Source organism: Corvus kubaryi, unplaced genomic scaffold (assembly GCF_017639235.1).
Source record: "Corvus kubaryi isolate FWS band 111438036 unplaced genomic scaffold, C.kubaryi_AGA036_p1.0 71, whole genome shotgun sequence".
In the NCBI taxonomy this organism is placed as follows: domain Eukaryota; kingdom Metazoa; phylum Chordata; class Aves; order Passeriformes; family Corvidae; genus Corvus; species Corvus kubaryi.
This window is the reverse complement of record NW_024582059.1, coordinates 4,023,596-4,034,552: the sequence shown is the minus strand read 5'-3', so window position 1 is coordinate 4,034,552 and position 10,957 is coordinate 4,023,596.

Here is a 10,957-nt window from a genome sequence, read left to right as displayed (position 1 = left end):
CAAGTGCAAATCCTGGTCATCTAGATTGGTGTAATGCTTTAAGCAGTCAAAAACGTGTTGAATAATCCTATGGATTCAACCAGAGGAAGGAAATCAAGCATGCAAGCAAGCTTCGAGGGAATTACAGTGTGTTTTCATCGGGTCCTTGGTGTGTGCACCCAAAAGGTCCCGTGTAGTTCATATGCCATGCAGACATTCTTTTTCACCTGCCCTTTGAGGAACAATTGCCTAACTAGAGCAACAATTGTCTCCCATATGGTGTAAAGATAAAAGTGCATTGGTGTTTGTGAAAAGCTCCATTAACTTGGTAAGGAAGAGCATTTCAGCATATGGACAACAAATTAAATCCCTAATTTCTATCTATAAATGGGTAGTTCCTATGCATAATGCACACTTTAATTTTTGTGTTGTTTGCATTTTTTTATTATTTTTTACTTTTTATTTTTGTTGTTCTTGTTACTGGTTTTTAATTGATAAGATTGTTGTTCCAACTCCATACCTTTTATTCTGGTGAAAAACCTAATCTTCATAAAACTGTCTGGAGACAAAGTGGCTTGTTTGCCTATAAACTGGAAATTGGCTACCTTCACTAAGGAACCACAAAAGGTTTCAATCAAAAAGACAAGCATGGCAACAGGAAAAACTGACTCAGAATGAAGCAGCCACCTCACTGCAATATCATTAAGGAAAGACTTTAATAGGCTGGGACAGATTTATAATAATTAGTACAACTAGCTCATTAGCTGAGATAAGGCATCTACAGCATATAGCATGTCTCTCTGTGAAATTGTAGACAAGTGTGAGCTGATTACATTACATGTAAGTAGTGGGGTGAAGCAGGACGTTTGTCCAAATACACGTAAATAGAGTACCTAATAGTTTAGCTACTATGCCATGAATGATTTATACATCTCTGCTTTGTCAAATCAGGTTGACCAAGTCAGATCTTTTCATTTGGTCCTCCCAGGGAAAAGAGCACAGTGTTTTCAGGGCTCGTCTCCAGAAAAAGTGCCACAGTGGTAGAGATTGGCAAAGGATCTAGAGCTAGACAGGGCCTCCCTTAAGCTAAAGTGTTTAAGAGATTTTTAATGTGTAATTTAAGATGTTTGCTGAGAAATAGAGACTCTGATTTAACTATTTGCAGCTTATGATTTTTCCATTAGAAAATCTTAAGGAACCATCAGCACATTCCATATTTGACTGACCACAAAATCACAATTTTTTCCCTCAAATCTATTGCCCCACAGCAGTGTTCTTTGTTCTTCTCCTTTCTTATTAGGCTTGTGCCTATTTGGAAATTGTCGGAGAAGACACTCAACTGCTAAGCAATTCACACTAAGCAATATGAGCCTCTAAAAATATTGCCACTAACCTCTTTTGGGGCAGTTTGCAAAACAAGGATGTCATCTGGAATTCTGAGCAGACTGACATCCCTGCTTAATATTTAATGCCATTCCCCCAAACACCCAAAAGTTTTGCTCACTCCTTTCTGTGCAGAGCCCTTTCTCTAACAGCCTGGAAGAACAAACTGAGGGGAAGGTAAGCAGCAGTCAGCATTCTTGCACACATAAACTTCCGAGTCGTCCCAAAGATGTTGGAGCAGCATTGCAATAGGCAACTACATCTAATTGTCTCCCTTACTTAAGCATTGTATTTTTTGTAGGAAATATATAACTTTTGTTTGACAGTGCAACAGGGTGGTCCTCTTTTAAGTAGCCGAAAGGACCTGGAGCCAGTTTTCCTTCCTGCTCACCCCAGTAAGCTCTTTTTAAGGAAGTAGATGTGTGAAGGAACAGCAGACAAGATAGAGACTGGAGCCAGATGTTCCTCTGAGAGCTGCCTCCTGACTGGGATACAAATCCAGCTGTTTACTGACTCAGGGGGATTCCAGGCAGAAAGCTCTGGGATTTGCCATGTGTGTGTGCGCGAGAGAAAGGCACAGGCTGCACTTCCCTATGCTTGTTTTTCCCAGCTTGCAGATGGAAGGGGAAAGTGACTGGTTGGCTGGGAAAAGGAAGCTGTCAGGATGATGAGCATGTGCCATACAAACCTTTTGGGAGAAAGCCTCAGCTTCCCAAATTGTGCAGATGAGTTAGGCAGGACCATTTCTCCTGGGACCCGTGTTAAGAAATCCTGTTCTATGAAGTGAACTGCTGCCTTAGATAGTCTGGGCATTTGTCTAATTTATGGGAAGAATGCCAAGGAAATGGCTCTACTGTGGATGTGCTGCAGGCTGACAACTTGCACCTAGCTCGTAAAATATATTAGGTATTTCTGGACAAATTTACAAACGACTCCTAGTCAGGACAATAAGCTGCTTCACCAAAATCAACATGGGCTGTAGCACATATTATATCACCACCAAAAAATATCTTCCATCCAAAAATTATGGTTCAACCCCAGAAAACCCCTCCACTTTAAACAGGGTTTAATGCCATTGGTTCTGGGGGAAGACAGAGCTTTCCTGCACTACTGGTCTATCAGTCAAAATCCCTAACCAAAAGTCTGGTGGGATGCAACTCCACAGGCTGTACAGATTGCTTGCTTGGAGATGTCTATGGATAGTAAGCCATGAAAAATGAAGAAAAGTCAGTTTAGGGTGGTTTTTATTTTATACTATTTTCAATGTGAACAGGTGTCACACACGTAAATTAAGCTATGCGAGGCTCTTGCTTATTAATTCTGGAGAGTTGCACCATTGCCCAGGTGAAGCAGTAATGTCATTCAGCTGCCTCTAAATTACCTCCTCAGGCACAGAGGTCTTGGTGGGCTGTGAACCACCTGGGTTATTTGTCCCCTGCTGCTCCACGCTGTGTGTGCAGGTTAAAGGGAGAGAGCTTTGCAGACTTTGGTCTGTGTGGCTCAGCATGGCTGTGTTGCCTGTGAGCCCTGGAGCTAGCCATCACCAGAGGTACCCAGCCCCTGGGACAATACACACTGCCAACCCAGGGCTGTCAGCACGGGTGGCTGAGGTCCAGCACTGCAGCCAGAGCCTTGGCAGCTCTGCAAGCTCACTTTCACTCACGGCCAGGATTAGGAGCACCTCTCATCCTCCTTGATAAAACCCAGCATGGGAGTGGATTTGACTGGCTCCTAAGCCAAGTGCAGCTCAGCAGCCACAGCTTGGCCAGCTCCGCTTCACGCTGCTACACCCCACATCTCCATGGTTTTGAGGCTTACCTCCAAAAACTTTGACCATAAAGTGGCAGCATTGGTGATGCTGTGTCGCTGCTTCAGCTTCTAGATATGAAGAGCAGCAGAACTGAAGTAGTGGACCAGTGAGAAGGAGGAATCACTGTTTCTCTGACTGTACTAACATTCCCTCTGGAAAAATAGCTTATTAGTATTTTATGTTAGTGCTTTTAATTGGTAGTTACTTGCTGGCTTTGCAATACAATAATCCCAAGGAAGACGGGTTCACATTCAGCTAAGCACTGCTAGCTAGCACAAGGTGAGAAATTCCCTGCTCAGAAAGGCTGCCATTTAAATAGATAAGGCAAATTGTAGGAGGAGAAACAGAGCTAGAGGAAAGTGAAAAGACTTGCTCAAGGTCACATGGCAGATCAGTGGCAGATCAACAAAACAGTCTGGTTGTCTGAAGTGCCAGTCTACTGCCCTGGGAAATCTTTAGAGAAAGGTCTACAATAGCTGTAGCTATCCTCATACCTATAGTGTCCCACTGCAGGTGATATAACTCAAATTCTGACATCCCAGAAGTAAGAATTCCATACTTTATGCACTTAGAGTATAATTCCCCAATGTGGCTAATTTGAAAGTGAAATGGTTTGTTGCATCAGTCATTTATTTTTGAAAATTAAATTTTGTGAAGTGTAGGTGAACTGAAGTATATTTTTTTCTGTGCTGAGAGGAACATGCTGGTGACCATAATCTTGCCTAAAATATAGGATAAGGAACTCTTTGTCCTTCCCCCCCCATGTGCTATTTTGAGTTGGCATGTGTTTACAGAGATAACATTTGATGTCATAGTTGCCACATTTGACAGAGAAAAGCCTGAGAGAACCATTAACTATAGGACGAGTCAGCAATCTAAGGCATCTTTGTCCTTTGCTAAATGATTAGCTCAAAGCAATGCTCCGTCTGAAGTTTCCAGCCCAAGAAAATCCCACAAACAAACATTCTAATAGCTATTATAAAATAAAGTATCCTTTATACGTAACAGAATTTTACAACTGTGCAAAATCAACTCATCTTTATTGCCCACTAGAAAAAAATACTTATTTGTATTCATTTCTAAGTGTATTACAGCAATGGTAACTACAGATTTGAAAGCACCAGTGAAAGAGAGAATAGAAACTAGAGACAAATAGGAGTCAGGATGCCAGATGTCTGTTTCTGCTCTACCACTTGGTTGCTTTGTAACTCTGGGTGTGTTGCTTAAGCTCCCCACCTCAATGCATCTATATGCGAAAGGCAACAATAACTTTGCATTCACAGAAAGATTCTACTTCTTTTGGCATAGATCCAGACCCTTGACCCTTCCAGGGATCTGCTTGTGAAGATTCTGGGAGAAGTTTTTGTCTCCCCAGTGAGCTGCAAATCCTATGGGATCATGTTCAGTAGACTAGATGTTGCCACCAAAAAGAAGTACTGCATGGAAACTGCATTCCTAGGATACTGCTGGTTGTAGCTGCTTTGAAGACCCGTGAGGGAGAGGATGTTGCTGGTCCATCTTGAAGACCCAGACTGGACTTTATTCTCTTAGACACCTTCAATCCACCAGAGGAACCAGTGATATTTTTGCCTGCAACTCAGTTGGTTTCTTGCAGCTGTAGCTGCAAGGGAAAGATGGGAATAGGATAGGGACAGCTTAATTTGCCTGTGTAGGGGAGAGGAAGACAGCACACAGGAGGTTGTTTGGATAATGGAATCTGAGCAGCTGGGGAAGATCCCCTTACGAAGCATATTTAAATTCACTGTTAATGTGTTAAGAAAAGTGAGATAATTTTTAACACACTACTTGTGAAATATGTTCCTTGAGGAAGTGCTTTAGCAAAAGGTGAAACCCAGATGCCTGTACTAGTAAATGCTGTTATTGGGAAATATGGCACTGCATGGCATCCATTAGAAGGTAAAGTTGCCTCATGTAAATGACTATTTTAGGCACTTAAAATTTTCCATACTTTCCTTCATACTAAATAAATCCATGATGGTTGTCTATCTTTGGTTGCTGATTTATATCTTTTGGTTAAAGATTCAACACAAATGGCTCATCCAGTGTTTCCAGGGATAATGAAACTAATCTATCATTTGGCTCATTTTCCAAAGGGAGAAAAACACTCTCATCCTGCTGCAAAGCAATAGCTTGTGTATGCTTAGGAGCAGGGATGTTAATTTGCTGAAAAGGTTACTCTGGTGTGAGGAACATGCCCTTTCCTTTCCTAAATATTATCAGCCAAATTTCTGAAATTCTAGTTTGGATGTACTCTAGAAAAACTTCTTAGAGCTGGGCAGCTAAATTATCTGAAGCTTACATGTGTGGTACCCCACCAGCTTGCATCAAACTCTGGCTGCTGTAGGAAACAGGCCCAGATGTGTTACAAAGCCAAGCTGCTGCAGTACATCCCAGCCAGCTCCCTGCACTGATGGCAAGACAGGGACTGCTGCTTGCTTCACTTCTTGGAACCACCCAGGCATCTGTCAAACAGACCCGCAGGCTGTCCTGAACCCCAGCTATCCAGCCCAGGCTCCACTTAAGGAAGATCTTAAAGAGAATTTGTGGTCAAGTGACAGCTGGAATCACCACTTTTTTTAAAGCAGAACTTGACAAAAGAATTAAATTGTCCAGGCCAGGCTGAAATTTAGGGAGGGCTGAGCACTTTCTCTGTAGAGATGGTGGGGGACTAAACATTGTTTGAATCAGAACACTCACAGCCAGAGACCATGAGAAACAGCACAGACAAGGGCACTGTGGCATTAGGAAGAACTGTGATGGGTTGTATCCATTCTGGAGTTTGTAAGCAGGCAATTGGTGCAGATAAGGAAGGCAACAACAGTGATTTTGGTTAGAGAAGAATTTCCATCATCATGGTGAAGAACATGCTGGGAAAAGAGCTCAGCCTGAGTGGGCCCCACTGCCTGTATCACCTCTACCACAGCCACGCAAAGCCAGGTGGCTGCTGTTTCCACCCAGGAAGGGCTCAGGGCTGAGGTGGCAGCAGCTGTGGTTGGAGAGGACGCAGGACTGTCACTATCAGTTGGTCTGGGAATAACATGCTTCCATCCCCACAATTCTGCACACAGGAACCCAGTTCCAGCCCACCCCATTTTCTCTTCTCTCTGTGTGGCAAACTGGGCCACCTGTCTTTCTCTTCTTACCTCACGAGAAGAAAACAGGGCTTGCTACACAGGTGAGAAGGGCATGCAGAAGAGGAGGCTATCAAAAGTGTTTGCCCTAAGGTAACACCAAACAACACAATTTTCTGCAAAATCCTTCTTCAAACCCTATTTCGTCCAGTGAAAATAATTTCTAGACATGTTACTGGTGAATAATGCCAGTGGAATTTGTACCATGTAATGGTGAGTACCCGAAGAATACAATGTAACCTCTCTGGTATCCCAATTTTGTGGATAATTTTTGACTTTACCCTCTCTGTGCTTACTTCACCACAATAAAACCAAAGACAATATTCTTCCTCTTTGTCTTGCCCAGGAAAATTTTATTTGCCCTCTAAGCTCAGGAAAATAGAGACAGGAACAAAAGAAAAAGAAGGAAAATCACAAAAGGCAGACAGAATTAGATTGGTTTTTTTCCTTAAAAACTTTGAACATTTAAAAACCCAAACATTTTTCACAAAAAAAAGTGCTCACATCTGTTATTTATAAAATTCCATTTTAATGTGATTTTTTTTTTACTAGCTCCCTGTCAGATGACAAAAACGCAAATTAGACACAAGAATTACATGTTGTACCAGTAAGTGCTGGAGTCCCTGAAAGAATATAGCAGTGATTACCTTTTTTCTAAAGATTTGGCAAGGGAGGTATGATTGGAATAGGGATAGAGGGAACAGAGGTAGCTTGAGAACAAAGAGAAGGTTGATTAATAGAATACAACCCTCTTTATCTTCCTTGTTTCGAGATACCAAAAATATTCAGGTGAGTAACAAAAATGGCAAGTACACGTTACATCCCTGATGAGAGCCTCAGTCAAATGAAACAAACTTCCAGATAAACCCATTTTCTTCTTCAGATTATTATATTCAAAAAGGCACAAGCTTGTCAGCTTGGGCACTAGACTTATTTTTAAACATTTATCTAGTCAGCATGCCAAGCTTCTCGATATGCTCACAAGCAAAATTCTTAAGCCCAGAGCTTTACAGCCGCAGAACGGCACCGTTGTCTTCCTTGGGAAGTGCATTACTTCGGCTGTGTCTGCACACAGAAGCTGTGTCCCTTCCACCACTCGGGCATAAGAGCACAAACACAGCCATTCCCCTCTGCCCCATATCGTGACTGCCATTATACCAACATAAAGACCCCATGCCGATGTTGTTATTCTTCACCAGGAAAAGGAATGAATTGCAAGCACCTTCCTGCCACTGTAAGTGCATTGATACCAGGAGCTGTAGATGAAGTTAAAAGACCCCCCTTGTGCTTCCCCCTCACCAGGTCTCTCACACACAGCTGACACAGTTACACTTGTACAAAATCTAGCTATAGAGCAGGCTTTCATGGACCAGGAGTCTCTACCCTTTTTTAATCCACTTAGACTAACAGCAGTGTACTGCTAATTCACATGGCAAAGGGCAAAGGGCTTTTTGCAAAGAAAAACTTTTCCTTGTAGCAAAAATAGATGAACCCACTTTCCTCCAAAGAATTGATTACTGGATGCCTTTGTGGATTTTGTACTGCAATCTACTCATGTGAACTAGGTGTAGTTTGTTGGATGCAGAGGCTTAACCCCCCTTCCTCCAATCAAATGTGGGAAAGGAAGAAATTTGTGCCTAAGTTGAGGATTGCAAAAAAATGCAGCATCTCTATTTATTTTTTTACATATAACATGTTTGGCTTTACATGTAATACCAAACATTTTAAAATAATAGCAATACAGAGCCCTCTGAAGTTTTCCTAAAATGCCTGTAATTCTAAGAATCTCAATCTCTATTACTCTGGCAATACATTTTAATGGTAAACAACAAAAAAAAAAATCATATATTGGTTGTGTTAAGAGCTAACTTGGTCCTGTTAACACTGCTGCTAGTCCAAAGGAGCCTGGGTCCATAAAGAAGTTTCTTGTGAAATGGACAACTAAATATTACGGATTTATCAAATATTAAAAGATTATGTACACTTTAGTGCACATTACATACATGCTTGTTTAGATTGGGTTTTAGGCCACTCAGGATTTTCAGTAATAGAAATCAAACATTCCAGAATGCAGGCTATTGCTGCTGCCTCAGTTGAGCCAAGATGCTAAAGGAATTTTTAGATATTACATGGTCTCCTATGTGCTACTTACCATTCAATTACATCAATACTATCTGACCCAGTGCAATAAAGATAGGCACTGCAATAATTCTAAGAGAACAGAAACATCTATATATATATATATATACACACACACATTGGCAGATGCCACCAGAAATTATTGTAAGCTGGAAGGCAGGCATGTGAAAGCAATGTTTGTTTAATATTTTAAAATCTTCTTTAAGCATTCAGAATTTTTCTGGAATTTTTCTTGATGCAGTGGGAGATCCCTCAGCAATTAAATGAATATGCAAATATTTTGAAATTTCTAACACTAGGTATACATACAAAAGCTCAGTGATATTCACATAGTTAAGGTTTGATTTGTGCTTCAGTGCTTTGCTGAAAGAACCAAGCAGATTTTTGCCTGGTCTCTTAGCAAAGGAGTTACATCAATGTTAACAAAAGACTTTCTGTATGAACTGGTTATTAGGCCCGTTCTGTTGGTCTGTCAGATTTTGCTTCCTCCTTGCCTGACAGCACATCTACTAAATCTCTATTCACCTGTAGACTAAAGCAAGTAGAACAAACCAGGACTGGATTTTTTAATATAAAGTATTACCAGAAAATTTCAGTCTGCAACAAAAAATCTCCAACCTTGTGGATTGGCAGAGATTAAAACTATAGAAAGTTATTTTCTTCCACTATTCAATCACTTTTGAAGGTAGCCTTAAATCTGCACTCACTTGTACTTACCATCCTTTTAAAATTTTCCACTGAAAATTGAGATTTGATTTTCACAACAGTAAAATGTCAGCAGCAGTAAAAGCGAGGCTTTTTGTGCAGGTTGTGATAGAGATGAAAATTGCACAGCCCTCCTTTTCCTCTCCCCTTCCTTGGGGTCAGTTTCTCACCCTGATAAATGGCACCTAGATCCAGGCGGATCCTGCTGTATCACCAGCACGGCTTCCTTAAGCATAACACTGTGCTCTCTGTACCAGCACGCGGCCGGAGCCTGGGGGAGCGTAGAGCACATACCTCCATCCAGACTCCCGAAATGCAGTGAGGGTATGGGTGTAAGCCTTCCTTTGTGTGTGTCAGATCTGGAAAATAACAACTGATTTTTGTTGCAATAAGGCACAGAGCCAACACCATCTCCAACTAACTGTGATGCTTGTAATTTCTGCTCATAACAATAATTTCGGTCAAATACATCTGGGAGGTGGCAGTGATGTTATTTCACTTACTAACACACAGAACTTTTCAGCTCTCATCCTGCAAATTGTATCACGCAGTTGGTGCTCCACAGAAAGAAGGCTCCTCTTTAGTGGACCAGATGGCAAGTTTAGGGCTTTTAAAGGCTGTATCCAAAACCCACCAAAGCAAACAGACTCAGTGATCTTACATACAGAGACTGCTGAGCGCATGAAACAAAGACCCAGCTTCTGCTCACACAGATCAGCACAAGCTGATCATTTGGGCTTTGTGAGGAGGGATTAAATCCCAGTGGCTGTGTCTTGCCTGTGGGACAGCGGTGCTCCATATTACCGCACCTCAGGGAGGTCGCTCTGGCTCCCTGCTAGTTCACAGACTGCCTTTCCTCCCTCCAGACTGGGCAGGGGGCAAAGCAGAGGGATCGCATTCCCACATTTCACCCCAACACGGAGTCAAGACGTAGCTGAGCCAGACACCAGTACCCAGGAGCTAAGCAGTACTCAGGGTCAGACTGCATAAACACAGTCAGTATTAAATCCGTATTATTTGCTTTCGCTGCAGTGCCTTGGGTCTCTGAGAACCTTACTGTGCCAGGCACTGTATGAGTCCAGAACAAACTTACCCCAATATAGAATTTGAATAAGGACAGTATTGAACCATGACAGATTTAGAACACAGCCTTTAAAGATATCATTAAAAATGTTTTAAACCCCTGGTTTTTTTGAAAAACACCATCCCCCACCCCTTTAGAGAGCAGGTCTTGTCAGGCACTAAATAAATGTTTACAGAAAGGTGTTTATGACTCAACATTAAATAATAGTTTCAGATGGAAATGTTGACAGAGCCTGAGCGCTAGCAATGCTTCTCAGAATCTCGATGCATCTGGGAATTTATTTCCTTTTACAGCCTATGATAAGAAAAGGGAATAGCTTATCCATGTTTTAAAATCTCACATCAAGAGCCAACCAAAATGATCTGTAATTCCTGAAAACAGGAATTTCTACTGGAAACAGGAACAGAACCTCCACTGTAGATGTTTCAGCAGGAAAAACATTATAAAAGTCATCTCCATATGTTGCATAAAATCCTTTTTCTCTTTACAACTCATTGTTTCAGAAGCTGGGATTTTTAGCTATCACTGTCTTTTCATTTCTCTCTTCCTCTTGTTTGTCTTTGTATCTTAAAATGTGTATTTGCTTGAGAAAAGTCTTCTTAATTTTGACCCACTAGTGGCCCAGCTAAGTGCTGAGCTAATATTGACTAATATTTCAAAATAAATTGCTCCCTCTAGTGAGATCACGGCAGTACTGATGTCTAG